Source organism: Dermacentor andersoni, chromosome 11 (assembly GCF_023375885.2).
Source record: "Dermacentor andersoni chromosome 11, qqDerAnde1_hic_scaffold, whole genome shotgun sequence".
In the NCBI taxonomy this organism is placed as follows: Eukaryota; Metazoa; Arthropoda; class Arachnida; order Ixodida; family Ixodidae; genus Dermacentor; species Dermacentor andersoni.
In genome coordinates, this window is record NC_092824.1 from 115,116,355 (window position 1) to 115,144,096 (window position 27,742).

Consider the following 27,742-nt stretch of genomic DNA (forward strand, 5'->3'; position numbering starts at 1 on the left):
AGTTATATACGCTCCAGTGGCCGGGAAGCGTGTGAAGCAGTCAGGGATCTTAGAACGCTATCGCGTTCCACTGTTAAAGGCAAAGCTTAAGCGTCCTCTAATGTTTTTTGTCTACTCCTTTAGGCGTCTCTTTATGTTACTATTTTTTATTCAGCATTTTTTTCTTACGGAAACAGCAGGAATATGCTAGAAAAGGAACAAATACATCAACAAAAATACAGCCGCTGTGCTAGCAGCTTCACAAAAGAGAGAGAGAGAGAGATAAAACGTCTTTATTGAAAAGTCCCTGCTGGGTTCGAAAGGGAAACGCAGATGCTGGGAGGCTAGTCGTGCAAAGCTCGCCTTTTCGTCAGAAGCAAGCCAGGCCTTGAACCGTAGCGGCGTCCTCCGCCAAGCGGACAGCCCAGAGCTGGTCTTTTGGGCATTATCGCCGTAGCGGTGTTATGGTATTATAGCAGCATTATAGTATAATACAGTACAGTATTATAGCAGCATTATAGCTGTATAGCCTCCCACTGCTCAGGGGTTTTTATTTTAGCATTGTGATTTATGCTGTGTCTGATATCGTTTGGAGCTGATGGGCATGCCCATATAATGTGATGCGGGTCTGCACGTGGTACATGTCTTACAGTGTGAGTATGCTTCTGGGTGTATTAGGTGGTGAGTACTGGTGTAGGGAACGTGCTTCCGAGCAACTACATGGAGACTTCTACAAAGATCTTGACGAGGTTCGTGTCCCATTTTCTCGGCACGGAAAGCAGCAGAGTACACACACGGAATGTTTTGTACATGTGTACATATACGCCACTTGTACATACCTGAATGTATCCAAATACCTCTAAAATTTTACGAAATGCTCAACACGATAAACCAAACTAAATGTGTAAATCCACGTGTTGCTGAAACGGCAGCCGTAATTCACTACAGAAAAAAAAAAGCATTCATAAAGATGTACAGCTGAAAATAACTGAACGCACTCGAAAGCTGGGAGAGATACAAAAACAGCGTACAAACGGAAAATGATAAGCATGCCTATGAGTTGCGTCTAATTTCGATTACAAGGGAAGGTTGGTTACACAAAAGCAAGAACGCACGAAGACGTGTGTTGAATCCACGGACAGCAGTGTATAATGTACACTGGCTTAAACACGTTTTAGAGGTATGAAACAATAAACAGAACACGCCACCGTTTTCTATTAGAAACTTTCTATTAGCGGAAGAACCGTGCGCGCGGACCGTGGCGAAGTGAGCGGCCGGGGCTGTAGGCACCGGCTTCACAGTGTGCCTGCATCTCGGGCGGTGGCACACGGAAAGGAAACGCCGTCGTCCCTGAGGAGCGACAGGCTCGAGGCACGTTGCACGAGCGCTGCGATACAATAGCGCATGAGGGCAGTCACGTGGTTTTATTTCATATTTCGCGGGATTTCTTTAAACGCCGGAAAAAAATCGCCACGCTGCCGCTGCCGTTGCAAAGCTTGAAAAATGGTCTCGGAGATACCTTAGAACTGTTGATCCGCGCAGTGATGCCTCGTATCCTGTCCTTCGAGGCGTAGTTTCCTGCAAAAATTAGGAGAGGGAAATTTGGTGCCAATTCACTATAGAGAAATCATTAGAGAGATACTGCTGTGTTCTTACTGACTATATGTTGCCCTCATTAAAGCGTATGTAGATATGCAATTGAATATCACGCATTATTTGTTTAAGGGGTGCCTACCGAAGCTGCAAGTATGGCAGTTCAGCTGCAGGAATGGCTTGAAGGGCATTATATGCGTTTGCCTAAGCTTCGTCCTTCTAGCTTCAGAAGAATTTGTGGCTGTTCGAATTTATAAGTTTTGAAAAATGTTGCGTTATAAATGAAACAATTCGTGATTATACGTGCGCGAAAATACTAGTTGATTTGAGGTGTTGAGAAAACTGTGAATGCTTGGAAATATAGAAAGAGGAATCGTGATAACGTCACAAGGATGTTTGAAGGCACAAACACGTGTACATTAGATCTAATTCCTTTACAGTCGACTCCCGTTAATGCGATCCTTCCGGGACCGCAAGATTCGGTCGAATTAGCAAAGGACTGCAAAATGAATGATTTCAACCTTTCTTTTTTTCTTAAAGTAGCCTGTCATCGACGTCAAACTATTTCAGTACAGCATTCCAATAACTATACCTGTAGTCATCGGCCCACAGACTTGAACACTGTCGTCGGTGCTGACAAAATCTGCAAGAAAGACATCGCTCAGGCACCGCGCAAGTAATAATCATCACCGGAGGACAGGTTGCTGCCGTAACCGTCGTCACTAGGAAAATCAATATCGTCGTCTGCTAATTTGTTTTATGTTTTGAAGCTTTTAGTAACCGCTGCGCGCTTGAGGAATCACCAGTGGGGGTCGAATTAACCGAAGCAGCGTACTTTCGCGTTCGTAGTTCCTTCGATAGCAACGTATGGTTTCTCACCGAGACTTTCCAGTGCACTCGAATTAAGCGAAAAGTCGAATTAACCGGAGTAAACTGTACTACTCTTAAGTACCGTGGTAACTGAACGATCGCAGTGCCAGGGTTGCCCCTAGTGCTTTTTGTAGGAAACTCTCTGCACCACCCAGCCCCGCGGCGTCTTATTTTTTGTGACTCGCGCGAGCTGCATATAGCTTCCCGCACGGTTTCAGCGAGACGCGGCGCGTAAGGACGGTCCAGCCGAGCCCGCATTCTCCCTCCTCCATCAGACACGTGTTACGTGGTCGTCGATGTCTGTTGCGCTGTCCCCATTCAGCCACGCCAAGAAAGGAGGCCTGGCGGGAAAGCATCGTCTCGTATAACCGGCGCGGCCTTTTTTTTTTTTTTCAAGGACACTCCACACGTGAGGCCCGCATATAGTCTAATAACATGCGGAACGGACGACGCCTTTTCTCTTTCTTTCTTTCTTTCTTTCTTTCTTTCTACCCTCTTCGACATCAACGCTCAACTGACGCTTGTGAGCGCTCTTCTGGGAAAGAGTTTCGGTGTCCATCTTCCTTCATATCTTTCTGGTGAGGCAGCCACCAGCAGCAAAGTGGAAGAACAGAAAACGATCTTTTGGGGACGCAGTTGCCGTTGGCGGCTCAACGTTCGACACCGAGTTGCTGCGGTATATGTGTGCCTTGATTACAGTGACGTTGGGTGTTTTGTTTATATTTAGCCAGGTCTAAACGTGGCACTGATTCTGGCAAATTTTACGGGGGAAGATATACATGTTACCTACTGTGCCGACGTAATGAAATCCGACAGGAAAATTTTAAAATGAGACGCCGAACGAGCGCAAATGCTCGACAGTGTGATGTCACGTCGCTGAAGGTGGTAGAGACTCTGATCTAAGCGTAGAAACCGAAACTGCACTGTCACATGAACTCGAGACGGCGGAAACAAAGGTACGCGTACTAAATTAACGCGTTTCATTCCATGAGTATCGTACACACGGTAATAAAAAATATCTATATTTCGATCCCGTAAACTATACACACCGACTGATGTTATCTTAATGTCGGCGAAATTCTGGGTGTTTTGTTTAGGAGGTCCAACATTTTTAAAAGAAGTTAACTTGCTTTAAATTTATTTTAGCCCTGGGACTATATTGGGGGCTACGGCGGGCACCAGGTAAGAGGCAGACTGCTTTAATTAGTTTGCTGATTAACTGAATGCGGCAACTTTTCTAATATTTATATTAAGGGATATGTTGCTTTAACAGAATCAGAGATCGTCCTCCAAACAGTTCTTGTCTGTGACTTGCTATTCCTTGTTTGAAATGGTGGAAGGGGCCCTTTTCGATATCACCACCTCGTTATATAGGAAGGCTGCGAGATCGCGCGGAGGAACGCTTTTCCACGTGACCCCTTTCCTTTCCTGGAAGAGTATCGAGCAGGTAGGCGTCTAGGTCGGTTGAAAGGAGGGGTGTGTAGGTGCTAGTAAATAACAGAGAAAGAGAGAGCGAAGCCAGTGCCAACGTTTACAGGCGCCGCCGCCACCAGCGAGTCGAGTAAGCGAATAAGAGGATAGGCCAGTGAGAAGTATACGCATAGTAGCCGCCTGGTGGTCGTCGCCTGCAGTCTCGGTAAAAGCGTGCAGCATTCCGAAATCTACGAGTAGTAATGCCGAGACTGTCGCTAGTCCGCGGGAGAAAGTAGTGCGGAGTCTCCGGGCCTTTGACTTCGGCTTGTATACGTCTGTCAATTTAGAGACACGCGAGTCCGCGTTCCTAGCGTCCTTTCTGTATGCAACGCGGCTGTTGTGTTTGTCAAGTGAACACGCAAAAAGATATCCTGCTGAAGGCGAAGACATGCAAATAGTTCATGTGGCGCGTGTTAAATTATTGTTGGCTCACCGTTCTTAGTGAGCAAATGGCCGACGCGGCTCGCCGATTGTGTCAACGACGATTTCTGCAACGCAGTGCGATTCGCGCGTTCCCGTCCAAGTTCTAGATTTTGTTATTAAATCATCGTCTGCTCATCGTTCTTGGGAGCAGACGGCCGATGCGGCTCGCGGGTTGTATCGACAATGAACACTGCAATTCAGTGCGATTCGCCCGTTCCCATCGCAGTTCTACGTTTCCCAGCGCTGCACGGTTATTTAGCTAAGCAGCGTTTGCGGAGATCGTAGCCGATCCGAGCCGAGACTCCCCCCTCGGCTCGCTCTCGGAGAGACTTCGTTACCCTCATTCCGGGCAGCGGCGGCCAGTGTGAGATAATTACGTCCACGCGGACTCTATCGGGGACACCGCGACCCGCTGAGCGCTGTGGCCACCACATGTGCCGTTGCAGCGCGAGCAGTCACGGCGTCGCACGACCTCCTTTGTCTTATTATGGATGTCGCACTTTTCTTCTGGACGTTGCCTTGCTCGTCGTGTTTGGCTCCCTCGACGCAGTCCGCAGGCGGCCGCCAACGGCCGCGCGTAACTGCTTTCTCGTTGTCCGAGCGTGGCTCGTCAGGCGACGATCTGTTTGTCCGCGGCACCTGCTGACACGTGCGCACGGACCTTATGCGCCTGCTGGGGGGATGACGTGACGTCAGTTTTGATAAGCGGACAATGATGCCTAGTTTAGCATCCCGAACCTCTATAAGAATATATAAGAATCTATCTATAAGAATAGAAGGGCGTCCGAAAGAAGGATGGAGTCGCCATATTTTTTGTCTCTAGCCAATTGATCCCAAACTTCTGTTACTGCCCCCAAGATCCGTGCATTCTGAGGCTTTGGTTCCTTGCACGGACATGACAAACTCACCTCACCGGCTTGGAAAACATGAAATTTCTGCTTTGCCAACTTTGGTGTTGGGAAATCGGTCAAACCCACAATCCTTGAATGAGGGCGAGGTATCATATTATGAAATCAAGTCGTTTGACCCCACTATGCATACTCAGTCAATGCCATTGTTGGTGAAAGTATCGCGACAGCCTTTTGATATCTTGTACGTGTAAGTTTCGTACACTGACTGGCTTCGTTTTAAAATCATGCACTCAAACATTTCTGCTTGGACATCAAGACGACAGGTCTCGTACTTAGTTCGATCTATTTCCATTTTCTGCCGCTAATCCTCCGGTCCACGATGCCGACTGAACGGAAAGATTATCGGCTCACATTGGAGAGGGCGTTCTCCTTTCGATTATTCTCGTTTCTGATTGGCTGGCACTGCCCATAGTTTCAGCTGGAGTGTGCAGAGTTAGGAAAAAGGAGTATACACCTGCCTTCTCTATAATCCTTAGCATTTGCTCGTGACTGTTGTAGACGTTGTTTTCATGTTGAGTTGCATTTTACTTGCTTCCGGGGCAGCAATATACGATCGCAAATTTTCTCAGCCGAACAAGACGAAAACGATAACATAACGTTGTTGCGTTTCCAGTTCGTCTGCAGTTGTAACAATAGCTTAGTAAAAGCTGCTAAAGGCGCATTCTGGACTAGACCACTTAAAAAAAAAAAAAACTGCCGAGCAGTTTTGCGCCATGCTCATGCGATTATGTGTTCATTCGATCTCGATTACTTCGACTTTTCGCTTAATTCGAACGCACTAGAGCGTCCTGGTGAGAAACCATAGCAAGGTGTGAGACCGGGCTAGTTGGCATTCCATGATGATGTAACCAGCGCTAGAGTGGATACAGAACACAAGAAAAGTGACAAGGACAAGCGCTTACTTGTCCTGGCGTAACAGTGATTTTTCCCATTGATAAACATGACGTAGGTCGTCATTGGCGCCCGCGTAAACGCAACCAGCGCATATTTCTCAGATGAAATCTGGAGAAATCTGGAGACCTTGTTCGCCAAAATACGCCCATATTGAAGTCGCGGCTTTTTAAAACCTAGCGAGCACCTGAGGAGGTGTTACACCTAATGTCCACACGCAGATGTCATCGGCGCACATTGATATCCGGGCAGCACTTGGTATGTGTTCTTCGAGGCCAACAAGAACACGATTGAATAGTGTGTGGCTCAAGAGGCGACTTTGGGGAACACCACGGTGTATGTAATGTCGGGAGGTCGGACCGTCATCACTCTGCACAAAAATAGACCTCACCGTTACACTGAGCCACCAATACCAACCGATTCAAGAGCATCAAGTATAGCTCCATGAGCAACATTGTCATAAGCTCCTTTTACGTCCAGAAACCTAGCGACAAATAACCGTTTACATCTATTTTGATGTTGGGCGTAAGTGACCAGATTGATGACATCATCAATGTAGCAGCGGAGACATCGAAAACCGGCCATAGCGTTTGGATAAACTGTAGCGTTGCCGGTACCACTCCAATCTGGCAAGGATCATGCGTTCCATCACCTTCTCTACGCAAATATAGCCAGCGTGATTGGGCGGCATGACGTCAGCTCTAGTGGTGACTTGCCAGGTTTAAGGAGGGTTACCGGACGGCTTGTCGACCATCCTTGATGAGCGCTTCCATCCAGCCATGTTTCATTGAATATAACCAGCAACGCATTTCGTGCTCGCTTACCCAGGTGGCGCAAGACGCGGTACGATATGCCATCTGGTCCAAGCGACGACGACCGATTACACAAAGCAAGAGCCGCATCGAACTCTTTTGTGCTGAAAGGCTCCCGTGAATGCGGCATGATGCTAACTGTACCAAGGGGGCCTGTGCACGTTAACTGACCTGCAATCTTCCTACAGAAACCTTCCGCTACCTCGATGTCCTCTCGACATTGGAAAAGTGCCAGGGCTTTGAATGGCACGCGTTGTTCGGGGAGTACATGTAGGCAAGCTAGTCTATAGTAACGTTGATGTAGGCCTCACAGGGTTCTCGATATGTGACAGAGAGGTTTTTGGGGATCTAAGGATACACAAAATTTGCCCACCGTTGAGACTTCAGTTTTTTTTTTTTCCATTCTGCGCTGGATCTTCTTTTGCGTGCGTGTGGCTGTTCTTAGATCATCGATGGACTTTATGCGTCGGTATCTTCGCTCCGCACGCCGACGAATCACACGGAGTTGCTCCATCTCCGCGTAGGATTCTGAGAACATTGGAGAACTTGTCGGCGTGCACATCGCATTCTGCGTTGCTTCCTTGATAGTTTTTTGAAGGCCAGAAGGGAGGCCTTTGCGAAAAGCTTCTTCCGTGCTGGTTCCGAATGTAGGCCAATCAATTCGCCGGATTGTGTTTGGCGAATGACAGCTAGCCAGCCCCTTGATCTTAAGGTAACTGGGAATATGATCACTCCCGTGCGTCTCAATGTCTACAAACCACTTCACACGAGTAGCGAAGCGACGGGACACAAGCGCCAAGTCTAAGCAGCTGATGTACAATGAGCCTCGTAGAAAGGTAGGGTTCCCATTATTAAGCAAGGACAGTCCATCATCAGACACAAATGAAGCCAGTTGCCGGCCTGTTGCGTTAATTTTGGAGCTTCCCCAAATAGGGGGGGGGGGGGGGGTTAAAGTCTTCTGTGATAATCCGTGGACCAGGGGTTGCTGTCAAGATGTCTTCTAGTCTCTTGCTATCAAACCGGGTTGAGGGGGGTAAGTAAGTACCCACTAGTGCGTAGGCTAACCACCACCGCCTCCACCACCAAACAATAACAACAAGCTGTTCAGCGCACGAGACAGAATTACTTGTGTGCACTTCCCCCTTGCTGTGTGATGAATGACTGTCCCAGGTACTGCAATAGTCTGCATGCGCTAATGCCCGTACAGTGTTAATTTTTCTGTGCTTGTGACCTGTATTTGTGTATCTAGTGCCTGTTGACATCCCTGAGTAGAGTATCTTAAATTTCGGTATAGCCGGCCTTAGGACACTTACCTTCCCGTATCCCCCCCCCCCCCCCCAAAAAAAAAAAAAAAGAAACGAATGAAAGAAAGACGAAAAGAAAAGACATTAGCGCGACTTCTACCAAGCTCTGAAGAAGTGCAGAGTGAATACTTCGACTCACGACGAAAGCACCGAGGCGTCTCTGTCAAAATGCGGCTTGTTTAGATAGCACAGATTGACCTGACCACTTTGCTCGCAATTATTTGAAGTCATTCCCTCCCTTCGGCGGCGATGCTTCGGGCTTTCTCACGATATGTTCACTACCCACGGTCAGCGGTCATATAAACAGGCCCTGTTGCTTCGAATTGCTGACAGGGCAATCTATCACTCACAACCGACGAGGTGCTTTTACGTTCTCACGCAGACGTCCAGCTTGTAGAACTATTATGGTTATCATTATACGGGGTCATGTGAACCCAGTCGTGTGCGCGTTTCTGAAAGCGTTATCTGCACAGCCAAACAACGCACTCGTCCTAATGTACATATAAACATTCTACAAACGGCACGTGGCTATCAGTTGGATGATAGCCGAAGTAACCGACTTAGTCAAGCTTTCTCGGATAGATTGTCTTATCGTAAATTCGGCTATATCCCTTTTGTTGTGAACTTTATTGTTCTTCCTTGAAGAACGTGGAATGGACACAAGGCGTTTGGGTGGGACGACGACCCCGAAAGCTAGATTAGACAGAGCAAGTCAAGTGTTCGGTGATCCCCGTTGTACGATCACTCTTCGTGAGGAATACTCTTGAGCCGAAGCAAACGAAGTCATGCCTATTATCATCTACGTTATCTCATAATACTTCATGTCGCTTTCTTTGCCAACTCTAGCGCTGTTTCTGAAACTAGACGTCTGGGCCGTCCGGCGATACCGAAAGCGAGTTCGAATGGAGCAAGATACGGAGGAGGAAGAGGGTGCTAGCTACGGGTGCATGTAGCCTGTCAAGAGGTCAGTGAACACTGTTATATGCAAACTCTTTGCGAAATGTATTCTGGCTTGTCAGAAGGGAAGCGACATTCTTCACTGCGTTAACTTTTTCAACATATTCTCGTATTGTTCTCATACGGCCTTGCCAATAATATTAACTTCTTTTTTTTTTTTTTATGGCGATGGCTGACCACACTGCTTTCTCGTGCGTGGTGGCTTGCTAGCTCAACTTTTTTTGACACGTGTGATGTAAACCGGAATGGTCACGTTGCGCCACAACTGCGTTCATAATATAAGTGCCTAGAACGCGAAGCCATATGCTCTTCAGCAGTAACAGTACACAATGTCATCATAGGGGTTCGCGATCACGTTGTGCGAACAACCAGCATCCGACTAGAAAATTTTCTGGTATCGCTTACGTCCTGCTCAATCGTTTTTTGTGGGCAGCAGTGCTATGTGGGGATAGAATCGATGTCACGCGCACTTTTTGAATGTTAAGCTACTGAGGTGCAGTAAGAGGAGGAACGCAAGACAGACGAGAACACCGTTCGTGTGACACCCGCCACAATGCATTTTGACCCTGGACGCAGCTTGAGTACCGCCTAGAACAGTGTTTCTCAAACTTTTCCAGCACGTGAGCCCTTTTAGTAATTCAAAACCTATCATTGGACAATCCCCCCTCCCCCTCCCGCACGCATATACTTCCCCCTTTACTTTTATTTTACAATTTGTTTTTGTTTTTAATTTATTTAAAATACATTAACCGCAGAAGAAAGAGCTACCAAAATAACTTGTTAATTACTTTTTTAACAGGGATTGAGTTAATTGTGTGTTTTAATGAGAATAACGTATTTCGTTTCTTGACGCAACCATATCTGCTGAAACCCAATTCTGCAGTTTCGGTGAGACAAGAAATTGTCGGCGATTGGAAAACCGTGTCGTGGTGAAGTTTTCTTTGTGAAGATCGAAGGTTCACATCACCGTTTGTCTAGCCCTTTCGACGTCCATCTTGTGGCCTAAACTAATGTGGCACTCTGCATAATTAACGTCATTCTAGGCGTGGTAAATATGCTTATATCAATCTTAAATAAAACGGCGTTGAAAGAGTATGGCCACCGACAGTGAAAATTCAGTTGTTTCGGCAAGCATAATGTACATACATATAGTCTGAACCTCCGTGACCCCGAGAAGAAAGGGTCGTGACCCATTTGGGGGTGAAACACTGGGCTAGACGGAGGGCGAAGTCCGGGGGTATCCACTCGTACGGTTATCCCCCAGCAACCGTTCTCGCCCGGGGCTACAACCAGGAAGACTGGCACGTCACTTAGCGGTATATCTTCTTCCAGAAAATAAACTTAGTTGCCAGCTCGGTCCAGTCTCCTGAAAAACGAGGGCTTACTGACCAGCTGCTTGCTCCTAAGCTCACGTACTTTGCGTGACGCCTGCGGGTAAAAGGACGTTCGATGTCCGCCGCCTCGATCGGCCGGGAGCGGCGCTGCCTAACACTCCCAAGACTAGCCTCGAATGCACGAAGAAACACCTCAGAAAGTGCGCAGGTGGGTGGGATTGCCGCCGCGCATAGCTTAATTGGTAAAGAAACTCACGAGTGATGCGGATGTTGTGGGTTCGGTCCCTGCGTGCGGCAAGGTATATTTTCGTCCACTTTCATTTCCATTTACGCTATTATTTCTATACTTCAATTAAGAGCAAGCTTTAGCTCGGGACCTCTTAAATAAATACTTGGTAACGGAGAAATCGTTTTTCTCGGCAACCATTGCACTGAACTTGATGAGGTTTGTTGCATTTAGAAAAAAAAATAAGTGTAGTGACTGTAGGAAGCGAACGTTCCATTTAGGCTGTAAAATTTTCAATAATAATTCTTAGAATTGCCATTTGTTGGGCGTGTTGGTAAACTGAAAGCATATTTACTGTGCGCCGGTGTATGGACTGTGCGCCGGTGTATGGATCCTGCCGGGTTCTTGCGAAGCACAAAGATAAATACGTGCGAGAGATTATTGAGGCTCAGGCTATCTGGCGGAATAGTGATGCGTGTGTTAGTGCCCCTTCGGTCGACTTGTTAGATAAGGAGACGGCTTTTTTGGATGGTTAACATTTGGATGAGGTGGCGCCATTGTGCATGGGTTATATAGGTGTATTTCCTGAAAATCAAGTTGCTGAAGTTAGCGCATTGTGGTGTCGTCTCCCTTCCGTCCTTGTTTGCTGGCGCTAAATATGCTTTCAATTGTTAGAAATCGCAAAATTTCAAAATGAAAAAAAAAAAAACATGTTTACAACAACTTAACTCGGCAACAGAAAATATCAGTATTCTGTATACTGCCTCTAATAATACATCCACAGCGGAAAAAAATTTGATGTATTATACAAGGCTCTCAAATTGTCTCTCATTGTAGAACATTCACGCAAGCTGTAAATTCGTATATCTAATTTCCGATTTCGTTTCTCTAACAGGTGCAGTTTACATAGCTGTGGTATCTATTTTTGGTGCAGTGTAACGGATTTGTGAACTTGGTGCTTCCAAGTTTTTTAAGCTTAACCGATTTTCGGCAATCTTTCTAAAAACATTGCGGGTCATAAATAATAATTCTGCTTCCTATACGGTCACTAGAACTTAAGTCTCCCTTTCAAATGTTACAATTTTCATTCATGTCAGTCCAGGCGTTGCCTGATAAAAAATCCTTTTTGCGTTTTACATGTATTTGTACAAAGGCGGCATCGGAGTTGGTCCCCGAGCTTAAACTTCCTTTAAGCTTAACAAATAACGGCCCCTATGTTTTCTCTGATATCATTGTCTCTCGCTTCGTGTGAGGCTGTGTGCAGCAAAATCGCGCCCCTCGGATCTTCTTGTACTTCTCGCTCGGTATATAGTCTCAACAGCTGGTGCAGGACAAGTTTCCTTTCTTTTTTTGCCTGTGTGTGCCTGTGTGTGCGTGCGTGTGTCTGTGCGTGTGCGTGCGTGTGCGTGCGTGCGTGTGCGTGCGTGTGCGTGTGCGTGATATTTTCTATTTACAAAACCAATGTATTTTCTGTTATCTTATATCAATTTGTGCATTTGGTTTATACGCGCATTTTGTTGTTATATACGCACTGGATATGTGTGCTGCTTTCTCTAACAGGAAGCCAAGGCCCAGTCAGGCCTACCGCCTTTTGCCTTGGCTTCCCCTTTCGTTTGAAAGAATTCAACATCAAATCAAATCGAACATTCAGATCGCATGCGCACGGGGCCGAAACGAGGATGCTGAGATGAATGAGTGGAAAAACCAGGAAAAAACGGGCGTTCGAAACCGACCGCGTTCGCGAAGTGGCCGAACGTCGCTGACATGGCAACAAAGTACCGGCAAAGAGACAATGATGATTGACTGCGGTGGCAAGAGGAAGCGATGCTGTCTTGCATCTATGAAGAGGTGGACAGGCCGTTTCCGTAAAGGCCTCAAGACCGAGGAACCGAGGAAAAGAAATGGCGGGACTGATGAGGTCAAGTGGAGGAAACTAATTAAGACCGCGATCTCCTAGAATAGAAACGGGGCATATTTGCCCGTGGTTCTAAATGACAGCGCCCCTCACGCGCGCAAACAGCCTCCAGCAGACAGATAAAGGAAAGGACCCACCTAAAGTGGCCGCCAGATAAGTATAGATGAGGGGGGGGGGGGCTGAGTTATATACTTGAGAGCCTCGACTGCTGCTTTGTTTTCTTTGATTGTATCTGAATTATGAAATGTTTCCTCGTTGCTTCTATATAACTCAAGTTAAAATAGAACTTTTTTGTTTTTTCGGTAATACATGTACAGTTAAATGAGAAGAGGACAGGACAGGAGGACCGAGCACTTCTGGCTTACGCAAGTTCTAAGAATGAAGCGCTACTCGTTGGGGCATCTAACAAAACCCACGTTCACGGTCCTTTCACGGTCCTCGCATTCTTCCCTAGGTTGCACGATGTTCGCATAATAATCCCACCAAAGCAGTGGAGATAGTACAGCAGGGCCCTCATTGTCAGGACATGCAGAGATAGGTCGACCTGAGCTGGCGCGCTCTAGCCGGCTACTCTGCAATGGGGAAGAGGAAAGGGGAGTAAATGCGTGTATTGGGATGGATGATGAGGAGGACACGAGAAGTGGGCGAGTGCTTATGCACATTAGACGTAGCCGCTCGTGTTGTCAGGCAGGAACTTCAACAGCGCTTTCGTTGTCCACATTGCAATTGCAGTAATACGAGGCCATGGACCGAGAGTAGCGTCCTCCGACAGGCGTACGCCCACAGCCTTTCAGGCGTCTGACAGTGTTCACAATCGGGGCTGTTCGAGTGGCCGGTAAGGTGGCGGCGGGTGAAAGCTGCGCCCCTAATCATTAAGAAAGTTGGACAAACCATACGCCTGGTCAAGCACGATGTTTACTGGGCCCCCGTTATGCGTGTCACGCAGTGTTTGTAATAGGAAGGATGATGCATCACATGAAACAATATCCTGTACGCCATATATACAAAGCAGTAGGATTATATCCATAGCCTACTGTGACTGCTGTGACGTGCTCAAACAGTGGCTATGCACAGACTGCTTGGGAAAGAGCGCGTGCGTTCTTTTTTTTATTTACTTGCTTGAAAAGTCGGAGCGCCTGAGCATTCGTAAATTCTATAACGCAAACATCTTTCTCGCATAACACCATGCAGAGGTGCGCTAAGCGTGTTATGCTAAGAAATACAACCAATGTCGAAAATTGCAAAAAACCAAGGGTGTAAGATGGATGTTTCGATAGCCAACACACCCGCAAGGGTGCAGTATTTTCTTGTGTGCAGGATTCGAAAACTTAACTTAAAACCTTGAACGTGGACATATTTACTACAATGATACACGTAAGAGTATAAGGCATTATTATAACGTAATGGAATAATGCAAATATTCTCCACATTACCAGTCGATCTGTAGGAGCGGTGTCGATGCTGGCGCTTTACTACGCGCGATGACTCGATTGACGCCCTCGTTTGCAAAGCGCACGTCGCCATGAATTTGTGCTCCGCAATCAAGAGAATGCAAGAGACGACGGTGAATTCGGCAGTATGTAACAAGCCAATAATAACATAGATAAAGAAACAGTGTTGATAATGTTTATGGCAATCACGATAGCCACAGGAGGTAAGAGTGCGCCCGGTACTCTAGTGAAAAACGAACGATGACGGCGATGCAGTAGGGATAATTTTGCGCACACCTCTACTGCCGAGCACGCAGTCGGTTGTAAATTCATATATATATATATATATATATATATATATATATATATATATATATATATAATTTTTTTTTCAAATTGAGGTCAGCAATTCAGTGCTCAGAAATTCCTCAATTCAGAAGTGGAAGCTACGCAAACTGCACGACTGCGAGTGTCTCATGCAGAAGACGCGCTTTCCTCCTGGTCCCACCTGCAGCGATACCACTTTTGCTCGATGAACCTCGTGACTTCTTTCCTGAGGGTTTGCTTTCACGCGCGCGTACCGCCTCAACAGATTCCATTCCTTCGGCACCTAGGAAGAATCACTATAAGTAAAGTGTGTCGACGTGTGTGTTGAGGAGGATCGTATCAGGAATAGAGGATAGAAAATGAGTAACGAAATAGAAAAAGAGAAAACCGTTCGCAAAGAAAAGGGAAAAAAAAGAGAGGGAACGTCACCGCGCCTTCGGCTTTCCAAGCGTCCTACTGTAAGTGAATCTAGCACGGCTAGCGACAATCTCGCAGCGCTCATTAAGCTCGCTCGCCGATGGTATCGCTCGCGCGGAGGTGCTTTTCAAAGGCAGGCGCGGCGCGCCAAGTGCGGTCGGCGCTTTTCTGGACTGTTCGCGGAATACATCCGTGCACACAATTGGGAATGAAGACGTATGTGTAAAGGCTGACACCGAACGGCGATCGCCGATGCCGTACGGCGCTCGCAGCGAGGCGTACCGGCTAAGTGCACGATACTTTCTTCTTCTTGTTTTTTATTTGATGGAATAATTAAGGAAGCGAGGGGCCAGCAGGATGGCCCGTTCGGGCAGCTAATTGCCTCCCGCCAGGTTCCGCGAGGCGACAGAAAATTAAGACGTTTCTCGCCTTGGCTTGACGTTTGCCTCGCCGCCGTTGGTTGTTCCACGCCCACTGTCACGTGTATACAGTACGCGCCTTGCGCTGCTTTGGGCGAAGCCGCCGATCTGCAGGGGCGAACAGCTCCCCTAGATCGGGCCCGGGTAGCAGCCCGCGCCAGTGGAGCTCGGGACCGAGGCCCCCACACTCAGGCAGCCTTTTCTTTTCCGTTATTTTTTTATCTTCAATAAAGTTTTCCACATACACGCACACTGATTTTGCGGAGATAGCTCGACTCTTTGCTGCGAGGCTTGAGGCGGGAGGAAAGTCTGCTCGGCGTGCTTCGGCCGGTGCTTACACGAGGACAGAGCCACTGCGAATTCATGACAAAAACGCACGGGAAAAGCACAGTGAACGAGGAGAAGGGCAACCGAGGGGACCGACCTTTGTTAGTCGCAACCGCGTTAAGCCGGCAGACAATAACCAGCAGATAACAATGAGGCCATGGAAAGTGTTGGGTAAAATAACCGTAGTTTCTATTTGAAATCACTCCCGCGCAATTCTCTCTCTCTCTCTCTCTCTCTCTTAAGGGATACAAACTAGACCCTGTTACCGAAAAGACGTGCGTCCGTCTCGTTCACCACGGCTGTGAAAACTGCTGTTGCATTAATGTAATAACGTACCGGTTTTGGAATACCAACTATTCTCACGTTCGTAGTGGTGCTGGTAGGTAGTAGCAACAGGCCGGCTGAGCCTGGCGATCGGGGACGGAAATTGCTCCGCCCGAGCGCCTCCTGCAATACCACTGCAGTGTTTCACCATACGTCCATCAAGCCAGTCTCTCTTAAGAATGTGATAAGGAGACGTGAAGCTTCTTTGCGGGCTATAACTGATTCTTTTGGACACACACGGTGTTCCAGGCACGCATGCGGAATGTCCTTTTCTTGCAGGTTCTCCGTAAGAGTGTCTCTTTCATCTCGGTATTTCGGGCTCGACCACAGAAAGTGTTCAATGTCTCCTGTTTCGTCACATGTCGTACAGTTGGGTGAATCGATACGCCCTGTCCTAAATAACCGTGCTGGTGTACGAGCATATCCTTATTTGTTCGGCTCATTGCAAAAGTTTGACTGTATACAAGCGGCAACAAAATCTCTCGGCCACCGCTTGCGAATTTAGCGGGTGTTTCGGCACGAGCAAACCTCTATCTGCTGGGTGAGTTCCTGTGAATTTAATAATTTCGCGTAGTTAACGAAAGAAAACTCAAGTGCCAAGTTTTGAAGGTTTTCAACTCTGCAAGTGAGTAATAAATAATTATATCGAAATTATGTAAACAGCACGTTTTAGGCCATCTAAAGCGGGCGAAATCGCCGCATAATACACACCGCTCTCCAATATACCGTTAATTTGTGAGTACAGGAATTTTGCAATACCATCGTAAGCATAGTAGCAATTTCACATAAGCTAGCTGTGAACTCGTATTTTGAATTTGTTCGCTTTGTATGCTCTACCAGTTTGAACCACTGCGATATCTGTTTTTGGTGAAGAAATACGGATTCGTAAAGCTTGTGCTTAAATTTTTCTGAAACGTTTTTGAAAGCGAATGTTTGTTAAAAAAGAAATCGAGATCCTAAATAAAACCTTTTCTTCTTGGAGTCGCTAGAATTTGACTTTCTCTCTCAAATGCAACCAGCGCAAGAAATTCAAATCGGTACAAAGGTTGTCTCACGATAGCATTTATGGGTTTTGAAACCATTTTAACAGGGAAATAAGCATTTAAGCGTAGAACCCTCGCTTCAGGTGTTGGCATCCGTTCGCCTTGTGTCTAAATAAACTCTGTGCTTTGCGTTACAGTAGGAAAGCTTGAACACGTCGACAAAACCTATCGTTTCAAGCGCCTGTCTTTTAGTCTAGCGTATCTCTCCCCATTTAGAACGATTGTTTACGGGTCGCATTCTCGCTTGGTGAATGTTGTTCTGGCACCGTATCTTACTCCAGCCATATTACTTTGCTCTATGGGTGCCGAATCTGGACGCGTACGTACCAGTGTGTCTTTGCCAACACACATACACACGCAAACACAATGGGAGGGGGGGAGTTGCATAAAACGTCCGGTTTGCTATCTTAGGCAGGGGAAAAGAGATTAAGTGACGAAAAGATAGGAAAAACACGGGGAATGCCGGAGATGGAAATGCAAGACGATGAGCAAAACGAGAACAAGGTGAAAGCAGGAGCCAACGTTTCGACAAGTGGACTTGTCTTCTTCAAGGCGGCGTATGCTTTCCTCGCCACAGTATATATAGGTGGGGTTCTTCTAAAGGGTAGAGGGTGTAATGCGAGTGGGCGCGGCAACGAGGGAAGGTGTGTTAGCGTGTCGAACTGAGAATAAAGGAATGCTGTGCACAAGGCCAAGGCCTTGTGCACAGCATTAGATAGGAAGGAAGATAGGAAGGAAGAAAGATAGGGCAGTAAAAGATAGGAAGAAAGGTGAGGAAACATTGAGGACATTGCTTTTTCCCGAGATGCGCATCGAGACCACTGGCTCACGGAGATTTGTCGAATTCAGGAACTGAAGTGATGAGCGTATCACTTTCTGAACTTGTGCCTCATGTGACTAAACGGTCCGAGTGCTTTTGTCACTGAGAATTGTCTTGACTCAAGATGATCTAGTGGGATCTATTCGTTCCTCGTTGAGATCTATTCGTTCCTCGGGTGATCTATTTGTTGCTTATTGCGATGGGCGTCATCACACGTTCGGGCGACAGTTGCGGGTGTGAGGAGTCTATCGAACGTCTCCTCTGCACCTTTGGTGACCAGCACAGCTTCTACTGCGTACCGAGGCAAACATGCTAGAAAAAACTTAGGCGTGTCACACGAACTAGCTGAATCTTTCTTTCGTGCTAAAATACCAGACGAGCATTTATGGATAATTTCAATTTGTGCACAAGACAAGTAAATTTACAAAGAGACAGACAGGCGACCTCACCGCAAAGCATTCGTCTGAGTTTTAGGAGGCGGATATATTGAGGAGAAATGTATCGCTTGCGTTTTTTTCACCAATTCAACAACGTGTACCACTCTTGAATAGCGCTCTCAAATTATACCTGAAGAATACTTCTATGCATGTATCAAATCGCTGTTATCGCGGCTATTTTATTTCACCGCTATTGTCGAGCTATTCTAGAAAAAAAAGGTGGTTGTTTCATTTGGTACGATGTGTGATCATCGACGCTAATGTATACTCGAGCATAATCGTCGAGTACGATGTTTCGATCGCCCATAGTTTGAGCGAGCTGTTCCTTGTTGAGATCGACGGTAATAAACGCGAGCGCTAGGTATTTTATTTTATTTTATTGCTATCTATAGTTTCGCAGTTATTGCTCAAAGAACGAAGCGATACTTGTCTTTCTGAATGCATTTACTGGAAAAACAAATAAAATACATAATATAGTGCTAAAATATATAAAAATTATTGGTGCTATATTTAGACCGTGGTTCTCCAAACCTGCGGGCATGCGTGTCTCTTGCTGATGCTTCTCTTTGGGACTGGTAATGAGCGGCCACCATTGAACCTCTACTTTCGAGTCCTATAACTATACTGCGTTAGATGATCGCGGATGATTTATGCGTACGACACTCGCACACACGCGGACCAATGTACAGTTCGAATTCGTAACCAGGCGGGCTCCGCGTCGCTCGACGAGGTGCGCCAGATTGGGAGCGCAAATTGTTCTCGAGTCTCGAAACACGCGAGTCTCAAAACACGGACGGTATAAGAGCCGGCCGAGCGGCAACCGTATCGGGAGAGGAAGCGCGCACCGGCCACTGCAATGCGCGAGCATATATTGGGCCCTATGACGTTACGCGCGCGCAACAAAGCCGCACGCGCCACCCTGATACAAATATATACGCTCGCATGTATGGTGCGCGTTTGTGCGCGCAGAGCTGGCTGCCAGAGCTACTGGGTGACCACCATTAGCACGGCAGCTTGCCGCAACATATATACCGCGGCGTACGCGGTTCAAGTTCCCTTCATTCAGCCACGCCAGCCGAAACCTAGGACGTCCAAGTTCAGCTAAAAAGAAAAAAGAAAAGAAAACCAGGGAAAGAAGAGACCGGCCATTGCCGTTGCACGATGTGGGTCACTTGTTCTTCGCCCGAGGACCACACCTCTTCTCTTGGGAGTCCTTCTCGGCGGCACCCCCCCCCCCCCCCCCTTCTTACCTTGCGGACAGAGAAGCCCCCGCGGGCGCGGTCTCTTTGGCGGCTCGAGAGGGGTGCCAACTATCTCCATCCCCGATCGACATGACTCTCGGCCAGGCGCGGGCTCGCCGGCGACGCGCTTAGCGAGTGCCACGCGCGAGCCCGAACCATTTTTCGTATCGTTTTGTTTGCTGTTCTCGCGGTATCGTGGTTGTTAGAGGAGGGCCGCTTCGGCGGCAGTCCTCGCGTCGCGCTCAACACGCGCGGCGGCCATACTTTTCCTCCTCTCTGCGACGTCGGCCGCGTCGCAATATACGCCAGACCGCGGCCAGAGATGTTCTTGAGCTACAGCTAGCGAAGAGCCAGAGAGAGAGAGAGAGGTGCCCTTTAATGAAAACTGAAGAGGTTCTGCCTGGCGGCACGCCTATAGCGTGCTACATCCAGATGAAAACGATGACGAATGAATTGGTCCGGGCAGGGCGCGCCACACTCGCCACCTGGGCAGAGCTGAACCATCGCAGAAGCTCGCTGGTTTCCCCGCCCACAAAGAAGCCCACCAAGTTTAAAGTTGACAAGATGACTATAGTTGCTGATCAGTTACGGAATTCACGACCCAAAGCAGCGCCAAAGGGAGAATTGGCAAACTTAGCGTACGTTGAGCGGAAATGTCGCTCCTTTGCATGTGGTAGATACTTAGGTTTAATGATCTTGCTATTGCTGTTCGCACGCGAGTCAATGCCTATAATGCCTGTAAAATGAACTTGTCTGTCCTTTCTTATCCCGCCGTTTCGGTATTGTTTCGGACCGTGCATTCAGCAAGTGACGCTCGTCACTAGTGATCAGGTAACAAAGCGCAGGGCTTCTAATTTCGCGAAGTAGCGCCGCGCCGGCTGCGCTATGCATGCGCCAGCATGCGCTGCGACAATCTGCTGCCGCCTCTGAAAGGTGCGATGCGTGTCATAGCAATAGCTCACGACTGCAAATGTTGTGTGACGAGACGACTAATTTGTCACAGCTTGTCTTATATTTCTCCCTTTGTCCAGTTTTCGTATTCGTCGCTGCTCTACAAGGAGAAGTGCTAGGACGCTTGTTCCGCAAGACCGCAACGTAAAGAAGAAAACTAGACAACAGGTAAAGCAAAGTATAGGACAAGCGCTAGCGAGCTCTTCAGCTGTTTTTACCTGCTATACTATCCTGTATCTGCCGTTGTGCTTCGAAACATCGACCAATTATCCTGAAACCTAGTAGGGCGTTCACTTAGTTTCTACTCCAGTTCGCGTCCGTGCGTGACCGCTGTCATCGTCTTTGAAGTCGGCTCAACACACTGCCTGTGGAAGCACACGGGGCCAGCTCAATTTTCGCCATCACTGCAGGAGATGGCGAACCGGGACACCTTCTGTGCGTGCGTGCGTGCGTGCGTGCGTGTGCGTGTGCGTGTGCGTGTGCGTGTGCGTGTGCGTGCGCGCGTGTGTGCGTGTGTGCGTGTGTGTGTGTGCATCTGGTCTCGAGGTATCGCCTTCTGACTCAAAAGCACCTCTCCGGAGCCTCAAATCTATGTTACGCCGCAGTACATATGAGCAGATGGTATCCAACATTAGAGATAAGAACCATCATGCTCTAGGATAAAGGGCACGATGTCATCTTTCGGTCGCTTCCGGGTCATTGTGGCATGGCCGGTAACGACTGCGCTGACAAGGCTGCCGGTTTCATCCTACAGAAGTGCCCACATGCTCTCAGTTTCTTTGGTGAGGACGGATGCTGCAAGGGAACTTCGTTTGCTCGCTAGAAAACAAAGCTTTCTGGAACCATCCGAGCGTTTTTAAGTGCCCGCCGCGAACCCTGGATCCTTTGTACAAGGGTTCCCTGCGACAGTCCATTACTGCCTATGGCTGGCAGTGCATGTACGCACGTTTCTTTTTATGGAATGACCGTTAAACCAGCGCGCGCCTCTTGTGAGTATGAAAGAACAACTATAGAAAGAAAATTTTTCTAGAGCGTTCCGTACAGGTGCGGCTACGAACCCTGGATCCTTTGTTACTGCAGCAATAGCCGACCAGCCTCTCCGGTGGCGATGCAACATTACTCTGTTGCCAATGGCCGGGAGCGGCGTTCACGGATGCATACGGTCCCGTATTCGAATGACCAATAGATCAACGTGCTACTTTTGTTGGTGAGAAGAAAACTCGTCGAGCACTTGTTGAGCACCTTACCTCGATACCGACGTCCAGCGCATCCCAATCGACAGACCGACACTAAAGCGGGTAGAGTGCCGAACAATTTCTGAGACTGGAATTCTCGAATCATGGCTGCATCCGTCGCTGGCGCAGAACGCTATTCAAGTGCTACTGCAGTTTTTTCAAGTGAACCGGGCCTCAGTGACCGCTTACAGTCTTCCTGCGCATCCTCTCGTGTGCATGCAGTGTTATCTTTATCTCGTCCTACTCCCTTTTCTTTCATTTCGTGCAGGATAGCAAACCGGACACTCGTCTAGTTGGTCTCCCTACCGTTCTTTTTCCTGCTTTCTCTCTTTGTTTGTCAAGCCACAGAATAATACGTTAAAAAATGAAGGGTTACAGGTCGGTGGTTCTCCAAAGTTGCGATATAGACATCGTTATCATTGATTCGCAGTTTGCGTGATACTGCTGATATATTTTTAACCCTGTAAGGCCCAACGTATCATGCATGCTACGGTGTTTTTGATACATCAGGGTCTAGCGCGCATATGCCTGTGGTCGCGATACGCCGGAGTGAGCGTTCAAGTTCAGCAAACCAATTATCTATACAGTTGTCACTATAACAATCAGGTTATAACACAATTAACGTTTCACTACTTACGAGGTCTGGGGGGGGAGGGGGTATTCTGTAAGAGTCCACCTAGTGGACTGTCCATTTCGGCCGCTGCTGATTGGATGCAGCTGTACGAGAGAGGAGGAGACGAGCAGTCCTAGCCAATCAGTAGCGTCGGAAATGGACAGTCCACTAGGTGGACTCTTACAGAATACCCCCCTGCATGGCCAGAAATAAGCATGAGCAGGTCAAATTAGATTCTTCCGTTTCCGCCCAACCATGTGACCTTCTTCAACGTCCGATTCCTAATGCGCAGCCACTGCCGCCTCTTCTCGTAGCCACCGGTGCCAATATCCTCTTGCCGATGCGTATCGGCTGATCTCTTCTCATTACGTGGATATCACCTTTCGTAACGCATTAGTGTGCAAAGCGTAATATCTGCGGTGCACGTGAATTCGTGAGGGAAATCGTAGTGGCCCGCGATTTAAAGATTATTAAGAATATTGAATACACCGTCGCAGCGATGCGAAAGCGAACAAAATCATCTGCGTACATAATTCAAAAAAGGGTAAGGCGTGCAGACACGGACAAAAGAGAAGTGGAAAACACGAATGCCGTTCGTGTTGTCCACTTCTCTTGTGTCCGTGTCTGCACGCCTTACCCCTTCTTTGCATTATGAATGCTTACCAACTATAGCTCAGCTTTCAGTCGTTCTATCTGCGTACGTCGGCTATGCACTCGTATAATAGGAAGCATGTACTCGGAAGCATGTACTACTCGTAATAGAAACAAAACAAAAAGTCTAATGTCAACCCAATTTAACATTGCAGCCGTTAAGACAGTAAAACACTGCGTTGGTCGCATACGCTGGAACAGGTAGCACCTTTTAAATTAAGGATTCGTTCTCAGACGCAGGAAGGTTCTGCCTTTAATGCGAATAGCATTAGCCTATTTGAGTGAGCCACTTTCGGTCCATCTGTCTGTCTAGCCTCTTTACGTCGCTCGTCAATGAAAGAAAAATCCTTTAAAATTACTTTAAATATGGGGAGATCACGCAGCATTATAGATTGGCTAGTAGACTGGTATCCCCGCCAGACCAGAAATTAAACAACAGACAAGCAGTCGCGTGGAGATGACTACAAACTTATGCATATCCGCACCCGATTATGGCGAACCACATGTTCCCCGAGGCCAGGAGCGATAGGTGTAATCTTTGTGGGGAGAGAGGGACCCTCGACCACATAATATGGGAATGTCCGCGCTCTCCAGGGGGAACGCACAAAATAGGTAGTAGAAACACCTGGGAGACCCTGCTGCGCAGCTCGGACTCAGCTCCAGCTCCCGCTCGTCCAACTGGCTGAAGAGGCTGCTGGGACCCAAGACCTCCCAGCCTGCATCTGAGGCGGCGGCACTCGCCCCCTGACCTGCGTTTCGGGAGGTGGGTAGATCACCTTATCCGCTGGAAAATAAGGTTTATTCTGTCTATCTTTAAGATTTCTGCGGAGCAAGGTGGTATGTATCCACGTCACAGAGGTTTCTCAAGCACAGCAGCCGGATGCTTTGGCGCGACGCCACGAATGCCATCGGGCAGAGAGGGATTACTCCTCAGCGTTAGCACGCTCCGGCGCACCACGCATCTCGGAGGCCACACGAAAGAACTTCGCGGGCGCGCCGCTAGATGACGCAGCGTGTCCAGAGGAAAGCATCGGAGATGATGTTTTCAAAGCATTGGGGTTTAGGGACAGTGGAGGCAAAATAGATTTGAAGCGGATAGAAATAACCTAACGGATGTTATCTCATTGGTGGCGAAAATCAAGGCAAGAGTGAAATTTCACCCTCAACTAAATCCAAAATGTATTACTATTCACGGCTAGCTTGTGCCGCCGCCTGATTTAAAGGGTTAGCCTTATCCATCCATCCATCCGAAGCGCGAGAGGTGAGCCCGCGGCTGGCAGAACACACCTCATACATGACACCTTTCGTCGGTGGCAATACATTATGAGTCGCTATACATTGCATCACTTCACATTCGCGTTAACGCCGACATGCATGCTGAGATAGCTTCGGCCGGAATTTGTTTCTCAAATCACGCTTTGCGTTTGACCCTAACATAAGCGCACCGCAGTCTTCGCGTCAATCACTAAAGGAAACAGCGTTCCAGAAAAATAGCTACGTATATGCGCCTTGCTCAAACCGTGCATGCCGTATGATAGCGCCTTTCATATGTATCACCAGCGAAGCTAATTCGAGGGCCGCCGCAAGAAAAACTGTTGTGCCAAAGAGCCACTTTCCTTTGCGCGCCGCAGTTCGCCAGCGGGCGCACTTCAAATTGACGATGAACGCAGCCGCCATATTTGTTCCCTGCTGCCGTTATGTGCGCCGGCATTGTACTCGCAGCTCTTATCACGTTGTTCGACGGGATTTTCCTTTTCGTAAGCACACAGTACTAAACTAAGTCGTCAGCACAGGCCGTATATACGGCACCACTGAGATCAAGATACAGCTCTTTTCTGCACACATCTTTATACAGCTGAGCACACATCCGCGTACGAGATATATAGGCGAGAAGTAGCTGCACGTGGGCCATGTTCGCGACTCGTTTAAGGAACAGGTGGGATATTTACGGCCGAGGAAGTTGTTCAGTACCTTACGCGGCAGATGATTTCTCTCATTTTTCTCGCATCTCGCTTCACACGCCGAAGTACCTCCCACTATTGGCACGTAAGCACGCGCACGTAGTCAGTGATTTAAGGCACAGCTAAAGTCGCTGTGTACACGGAACCTTGCAAACCGCCGCGAAGCTAAGCTGTTTCTGACGAGATGCAGATTCCGCTGCTGATTTGAGCTCGTTCGGTAGTAGAATCGGCGATTGAGCGGCGTATACCGGCCTCATCACGCCCTCTTCCTGTACGGAGTCACTTATTTATTTTCTTTTTTCTTACGCCTCATAGCTTAGGCGATCGAAATAGAGGCTTCACGGCAGGACGTCTAAGGCTTACAACGAGGCGTTCACACATTGACAAGCGACACCACCCAAAAGCCTTTTACATTGCAGGAGAAAAAGAAAGATTGCACTCTGCGTTTTCACTGCGCCCAAGCCTCTATAGTCGGGTGATTTGCTCGCACTACCGAAAGAACACCGAGCTTCTAAACCGAGTCCAATTATGCAGCTCTCTGCCTTTGCATCCATGGGCAACGCACCTTTCCTAGAGTCGCACCCATAAGTTGCGCTTCGCCTTGCTAATGGATGACTTACCTAAGGAAGAAAACGAAGAAAGAACAGGCTACCGCTGGAATGAGTGAAAACAGCTTGATGAGCGGTATTGATGGTACAAGCCTCGGTAGCCGCAATAGCGATTACAGGATTAATGAAGGCGACGCGGCGGCGAAGTTTGTATTACTCTGCACAGCGGCGCACCTTCGGAGGCCAGATATATGGCGGGCGTATATGCGGGCGTTCGTGCTTTATGGGCAGCCCGGGCGTCAAATGCTTACGCGCACTTTCGTTTTCCTCGAACACGAAAGGAAAAAAAAAAAAAAAAGAACGGCGCTGTGGCTCCCAATGAGGCATATCTCGTAGCGTATCGCTATAAGCGTGCAGCGTCCTGGAAAGGCGTCCGCCGGCCAAAAAAGTAATGGTGTGTTAGTCCGCCACACTTGCCCATCCAGCGCCACGATTTCTACTGTTGACGTGGGCAAGCAGACGGCGTTTCAAGACGTTTTTCGCATTGAAGCATCGTCTTCTAAGCGCTTGGACAAAGCTCGTTCACCAACGCGTACTTCGAGCCACAAGGAATAAGGAGTCGAGACGCTGTGGGGACGTGACACAATGTAGCATGGCATCTGCGTCCGTCCGCCGAAACATGCAACATCAGCGGCTGTGTCGTCGATCCGCCAGAACAGCTAAGCAGATGTCACTGCGAGATACACATTGTGCCGTTAGAGTGATGACATCAGCCGTGCATGAACGGCTCTCCACTGGGAACACCAACTGGTGTACGATTTGCATACTATATATCTTTCGCGAACTGTGCCGACCGGACCTCAAACGCCCTCACGGTTTTCGTAGTGCTGCACGGTTTTAGCGATACAGAGGACACTTCATCGCGGAGCGTCCCCGTCGACAATGAGAGAAGGGAGATGGTGCCATCGATCATCAAGGCGAGGCAAGGCGAGGCGTACAGTCAGTGCAACAACTCACGCCTCCGACGTGCTACCGAAAACGCCTTATGGCGCGCGCTCTCGGCTTTTCTCGTGGCTTCACCGTTGCTCCTTGTGAGAGGGCGCGCGTGTTGTAAACGCATCCCTCCGCATACCCCCCCCCCCTCCCCTCTCCTTCCAGCTTTGCAGTCGTCCTACCCCGTGCGCCATCTTTATATAGGCTCTCGCACGCGCGGCACCAACAATCGGGTCACGCTTCGATGACCACGTGATCGCCTGATTAGGGGCAGCCTAACGGCCGCTTCACTTTTCGCTAACGACCCCCTAATTTCGGGGGACATCTATCACCTTCCAAGGAACGCTCCGTGTGTATGCGTATGCATTCGAAACTAATGCATGGGCAACAAACACATGGGCACATGCTATTTATCAAGCATGTGCTGTTTAGATTGCGCACGTCAAGTGACTCCGTCTCACCTGTACAGAGGTTCTCGTCCTCTTGGTCCTAAGGTCGTTCATTGGTTCGATGTCGGAGCGGAGGCAGGCAGCGCTAGATTCGTGAACGGCCAAGTGAAAAAAAAAACGCAATTTTTTGAAGATCGAGATCGATTAGTGTGATGAAATGACTGAATAAATATTTAATTTGTTAGTATTCAGGAATGCCTCCTTGAGCAAAGAAAGTAGAAACACAAAAAAGTAATGCAAAACAAGAAAAAGAAGAATAAATGAGCAATGATACGCCAGGCCGTCCAGCATTTTCAAAAAACGAGGCAGCCTTACAGCTTGACTGCCGTGGCTCGATATCCTATCACACAGAGCTGGTCAAATGCAGATAATCTGCAGGCTCGCTATATGAGAGTCCGTAATACTTTCCCTATGAGTGGGAATGAAGCCTGGTGCGTTAATTTCGCGAAAAGTTTGAAATGAACTGCACGTAACGGTTCATCTTACGTTATTTAGCGTCAGCATTTGTGTATTGCGCTGGCCTTGTTCGGACAGCGAGATAAAGGTAAATGACAGCGAGCATACTCAGAGGATATCTCCGGTTGGCTATCCTGTACTGCAGAAAAGAGACGAGGGTATGAAAGACGCGAGAAAAATGAGGAAATGAAAGATATGAAGAATGAATAACGCAAGACTATCTGTGTGGGCACTGTCACACAGTCTGTCATGTCGCCACATATAGTCCCGCACAGTAATAGCTAAGGTGTCGTCAATTGCCGTCAAACATGTCGTGTTTAGTATGAGTTCTTCGTGTACGTGTTTATGCCATATTTTCGGTGTTTTCCGTTGCAGAATTCGAACAGTATACTGAGGTAAATGTCGCTGTACA

The 27,742-nt window shown here is 48.0% G+C and overlaps 1 long non-coding RNA gene across 1 annotated transcript; it reads right to left on the reverse strand.

The window, feature by feature from the left end:
• Window positions 1-1,395: 1,395 nt before the first annotated feature.
• On the reverse strand, window positions 1,396-27,231 carry LOC126539550 (uncharacterized). Its single transcript, XR_008614290.1, has 3 exons — window positions 26,887-27,231; window positions 23,409-23,672; window positions 1,396-1,557 (listed from the first exon to the last, which is right to left on the reverse strand). It is a non-coding gene; the product is annotated as an uncharacterized lncRNA (long non-coding RNA).
• Window positions 27,232-27,742: the final 511 nt, after the last annotated feature.